Source organism: Marmota marmota, unplaced genomic scaffold (genome assembly GCF_001458135.2).
Source record: "Marmota marmota marmota unplaced genomic scaffold, marMar, whole genome shotgun sequence".
Taxonomy (NCBI): domain Eukaryota; kingdom Metazoa; phylum Chordata; class Mammalia; order Rodentia; family Sciuridae; genus Marmota; species Marmota marmota.
Genome location: NW_026002626.1, coordinates 58,516 through 64,360, shown reverse-complemented (window position 1 = coordinate 64,360; position 5,845 = coordinate 58,516). Strand labels below are relative to the sequence as shown.

At 42.5% G+C, this 5,845-nt stretch overlaps 1 pseudogene; it reads left to right on the top strand.

The window, feature by feature from the left end:
• The first annotated feature begins 2,362 nt into the window (after positions 1-2,362).
• On the top strand, positions 2,363-5,636 carry LOC107160131 (annotated as a pseudogene).
• Positions 5,637-5,845: the final 209 nt, after the last annotated feature.

Below are 5,845 nucleotides of genomic sequence, written 5' to 3'. Positions count from 1 at the left end.
TAATAGAGTTATTCTCATCATTAAATGGACAGACAGAACAGACATCAAATGTTATTCCATTCATTCCCACTCTCCTTTACCTGTTTTTAACTAGAGGGAAAAAAAGCAAGAATTCTTAAAAATCATTTCTATTTGAAGGATTATAGAATTTTGAAATGGCAAAAAACTTTGATAGCATATCAAATAGTAATAAGATACTGAACCACACCCAGCTAAAAATTGAAGTCTGGGGTAATTACCTTTGAGACTTTCCACTCTGTGACATGGGCACCTGGTCTTACCACTTATTTAAATTTAAGAAAGTTTTGCACCATTAATATAATCATTCTCCAGATCACCAGAGATGATGATGACAGATGCAGTACCCCATGCACTTCTTGAACATTTCCAGAGTTCAGAAACAGTTATTCGTGCACTTTTCTACAACTTGTAATTTCATTTTCTACCAAAATTCTAGTACTGAAAATTTTGCTTTATAAAATACAAGCATTGTCTTGTAGGAAATCAGTAGCACCCTATATTTAGAAAATGGTAAGCTGGGTGTGGTGGTGTATGCTTTAATCCCAGCAGCTCAGGTGCTAAGACACAAGTATTGTGATTCAAAGCCAGCTTCAGCAAAAAGCAATATGTTAAGCAACTCAGTGAGACTGTGTCTCTAAATAAAATACAAACTAGGGCTGGGGATGTGGCTCAGTGTTTGAGTGCCCTTCAGTTCAATCCCTGGTATTCTGCTCCCCCAAAAAAGATTAGTGTTTCCTTTTTGACACGTTACCCTAGGAAATGGGGAATCTTCATTCCAGAGAAGGTACTGTGTGTAATTTGTTAACTAAGAGATGTCAATTTGCTTGACAAAAAGATTTCCATGATCAAAGTACCATAAGGAGTTTGAAGGAGACATAACAAGACTCAAGGAGAAATGATATTGGCATCTAAGGAATCTGAAAGATAATTCTTGTAAGTTCCAGCAGCATCCATTAATCAAATGTAACCAGTAAAAGCTCTCATGATTGTTACAGTGGAAAATAACTATCATTCTTGGTGTACATCACTGGACCTCCCCTGGGGTCCTCCAAGAACCCCACACAAAACACTCAGACCACCCAACCTCCAGCACTGTGGCTGCCAGCCACTCTGATTCACTGGTATTTATGCCAAAGCAGTTGTAAAATATTTTTGAATACCTCCTGGGTATCATCAAAACTGCTTAAATAAGAATCTTTCTCACCCCTAAAAACACATACACTTTTCCCTTGAGCTATTTTACAGTGTTTTCTTCCTAAGAAATACTAGCATCTGAAAGAAAGATCCAGCTCCTTGAAATGCATCTCTTTCCTATATTAAGTTTTCATCAAATTATGCATGTTAAAAATTTAATTTAGAATTCATTCACAGCCTGATTAAAAGTCCTAAGCTGTGATGCTAATATATATTTTAAAATACAGAGCTATAAGATTTGTACATGTGTTAAACTATATGTTACAACACAATTAATCATTCATTTGTTTGGAACGATGTATTATTAATCTCTTTTCTGATCTCAACTAGAATAATAATTCAACAATGATAGCAATACACAGATCATTAATGACAAAAGAAAAATTTTGGTTCTATTCCTGGAAATACTCCAGTTTATTAAACTACACAACAGTGCAGCACTTAGAATGCCCTTAAAAATTATAGAGAAGACCAAAAATGTGACCATTTACCCTTCTCCTTAACTCTAAACTATGAATTGATTACCAATGGGTACTACACAGTCAGTAAGAGCTGGTCACATGGAAAGTAATTAAAATAAACAGATTTTTGAAGGAAAATATCTACATTTGAAGACAGAAATAAAAGTCTTAATTTTCAAAAGAAAATGATTAGCTATTTGCAAATTTACAATTCACTAAAATCATATCACCATGATTTCAATATCTAAAGTATGTTACAGTGCCATGAAACACTTTTTTTTCCTCATCAAACAACAGCTCAAAACATAGCCACACAGTTAACAGTATTTGACCATAAATAATGGTACACAACAAAGAGCCATGCACAAAACAACTGATCAAAACAGGAACAGTCACAGTTTTGAAGATGCAGGGAGATACACAGATGCCCAAGAAAGGCTGTTTCCATGAGCACAACAGGCAGCCACACAGATAACATTGCACTTGGATTTCTGTTTTCAAGTTCAAGATATGATGGGGTGCTGGGTAAAGCAGAAGGTCAATCCCAAGGGAGTCACAAGTGAAAGTCATTGACTTATCTCCACAATTATGATTTCCAGTACCTGTAAGAGCCACCATCCCATAGAAGCTGAGCACACTAAAATACTCAAGTCTAAAGTGTACTTGCCCCTTCCAACTTCTCCACCATGTTAGCCAGCATCTCCTGCAGGTTCTCCACCAGGAGGAACTGCTCTAGCACAAAAGTACAGATGGACAAGTCCTGGGAGACTCTGGAAGGAAAGTGGGAGAGCCATAAATATGTCACCAGTGTCAAGCATACAGGCCTCATCTACCTTGGTGTCTTCCAGCTGCTGTCACAGAAAGAGTGATGGTGCTTGCTATTTCTGCACTGTCAGCTGCCCATCACCACAAGACACTGTCATTACTGCTCTTGTTTAAGAGCATACCATGTCTGGAGTATATCCTGACATGCACTGTACTGGAGCTTTGTCTGTAGTTCCTGTTGTTCTCTACAACAGAGACTCTTTCTACCATCAGAGAATAAAAAAACAAAGAAGTTGGGTCACTTTTTTAAAGTCACAAAGTCACAAAATAATCAAGCCAGGCTGGAAAGTTGGATTTTCCAATTCTCACATATTGGTTTTAAACCTACCAAGCATTCTGTTGATTTAAAAAATAACATTTAAGGCTGGGCAAGTGGGAGGCAGTGACATACTTGTGTGTGTGCATGAAGGGGGGCAGCATAGAAGAGTTTTGGGGGCATCGTAGCATCAGAAACACAGCTAACAGTTGGTAAGACTGGGCTGCACAAGGGGCTAAAAACAAAAAGGAGCACTCAAAGCACAAGAGCAAAGTCTGAAATGCATGTTTCACAAAACATTTTAAGAGCTACACACAACTATGGACATTTCTGAAGACTCTAGGTTCTCTTAGTTGTTCTGAGTGGAGGGCCCTTGTTGGCTCGGGTGTTGAGGAGCTTCCCAGTGACATCCTGATGGACAGGCTTCTGGAGAGCATCAAGCAGAGGCCTTGGAAACTGAGCCCTGGTGGGGGCAGTAGGACCAACTGCACAAATGCATTCACAGCTCAGGGCAGCACTATGGCTAATTGTAGCACAAATGATCTACAGGGTTCTCAGTACGGACAGCAGCCTCGGGTGTAAGCCTGGAGTCCCCCAGTGAGGGGTACACATAAGTTGCCATGTGCCAAAGCATTATAAAACTATGAGGGAAAGGAACCTGGTGACTTTACATTTACCAAAATGACATCATCATTTTGCGACAAGTTGATGAAAACTGGTAACTTGGGCAAGTCAGTGGGACCCATGGCTCTTCCCCCACCAACTTTTAGCAGATTATTCAACCATTACCTCAACCCCAAACTTAGTGCAAAGAAGTTTATGACTTTTAAGTAAAAGACAAAGAAGTGGACAAAGATTGCCTTCTGTTTGCAAAGGATATTTTTCTGACTGTGATACCCAGAATAGATGAAAACTGGGCTAAAAAAATGTTGGCAGAGAAAGTAGGCATATTTCTGATTTCACACCTTGAGTTTAACTCAGCTGCTAAACAGCTGATGGAATGGGATAAGCATCCCCTGCCAGAAGTTGATGCTGGAGAATGTCCCTCAGCAACAGTCCAGAGCAGCACTGCCCCAAAGCTCTCTGACACCAAGAAGAACACCAAAAAGTGTCACTCCTTCACTTCTCTCATCATGGCAAAGAAGTCTTCCCATACATCCCAGAACTGCCACTCCATGGAGATTTGCCCTCCTGTCCTCATCAGCTCCAGCAACCACACAGCTGCTGGGAGAATCAGCGAACTGTCTGGAATCCCTGCAGTGTCCCTTCTCAAATTCATATGAATAACACTGAGTTAAATGTGACCTCATTCCCAAGCATCTCAGTGACAACAGGCTCCTCATTAGTTTTCCTGTTAGATGTCCCCCCTCCAGCTGCCCTTGGAACTATGAATCCTCCCCTCTACCACCACATCTCCTGGCTGTCATTGTCCTCACCTCCACACTACTGTTGCTGTAGCAGCTGCTGAAATGAGACCCAGACCCATGGCGGGATCCACTGTACAGATTGCACATTTTCAAACTCAGACTCACCCCAGTGTGTATGTGGCTATACACCCATAGACTCCCAGAAAGAAAATGAGCTAGAACTGGGAATAGGGGAGATGATTTTAGTGTTTGAGCATTTCCAGGATGGCTGGTTCAAAGGGATGTCAATGCATACCACTGAGATTTGGGTTTTCCTTGTCAATTATGTGGCATTTGTCAGAAGGGCAGTGATAAATGCTACCCAAGCTAAAGTTCCTATGTCTACTGTGGGTCAGACAAGTTAGAGGATGACAAAGGTCAGTTCCTCCACTGCAGGAGGGCCTTCCCAGAAGCTACAGAGAAATGGTGTGGCTGGAAAAAACATGGTTGTCTCTCCAGCTGTAGTGTCAGCAGCTCAAACTAAGGTCCTGTTGCACATGCCTGGGCAGATTACAGTCAACCAGGCCTGCAATGCAGTGGGTCAGTTGTGGCACATAATCAAGAATACTCTACAGCAGCACTGATGCCCATCCAGGTGCAGAATGCTACCTGCATTTGTGGGCCTGCCCCACCATTTGCTGGCCTCCCCACAGCCTTTGCCACCAATGGCAGGCTCTGCTGCCCATGCTGCTGTTGTCAGTTTCAGTCAAGCCAGTGCCTCCCTGGCCTGTGCTTCAGCCACTTCATTGACCTCCCCAAGTATCATCATTGCCTCTCATGAAACCAAGCCCAGTGCCAGACAGTGACTATTCCCCCTGGACTTCCCACAAATCCACATGATTCTTCATCAGCTCATGGGAGCAGTTCAGCAAGCAACCTTGACAAAGACAGTAAAATAGAATAACAGGGTTACTGAAGTTGCCTTCTGGTGCCGCCACGAAATTGAAGCCCTGAGTATCCCCTCCAGTATTGCTGAAGTTGAAGTGGAGCTGGAAGCAGGGCTAAATGGTTATGAGTTACCCTGACAGGGAGCCATGGGTCCTGAGCTACCATTTGGAGGGAGGCCATGGCAGGGCCGGCTACTGCCCCATGGATGGGAATGGCCCAGTCACTGTAGGACCAGCAGGAACAGCTCTGAACCAAGAAGCTTTCCATCTGATGATTAGCTGCCTGTAATTTGCAGTCCCATTTCTCCACCTCCTCATCAGGCATGTTCCTCACTGGGTTTTGTCATGAATGGGTCTAGCCTGTTGTTTGTGAAAGGCACTAGGTGATGGTTTCCTACCGTCCCCAAAGTGAGGCAGAACTTGGGGACTTAAAGGAGATATTATGTGTGTTCATAAAAAGTGAGAGGATGGCTGGTTCAAAGGCACAGTACAACACAATGGGAAAACTGGGCTTTTCCCAGGAGGCTTTGTGGAAAACATCAGAGGAAATAAACATGGGGAAGACGAAATCACATCACACAAATGAAGAGCACAAAGCAGTCTGATGGAAAGAGCACATGTGTGGACTTCCAGAAGGTCAGGAGCTGAGCAGAGGGTTGGTGTGTGGCTCCTGAGTCTTAGCATAGCCACACCAGCCAGCAGAGTGAAGCAGGTGTCTGGGTTTCACCACTCAGTTGGGATTGTAAGGTGTACCTTGTGCTAAGCAACCATTTTTGTGTTTTTTTTTTTTAATTT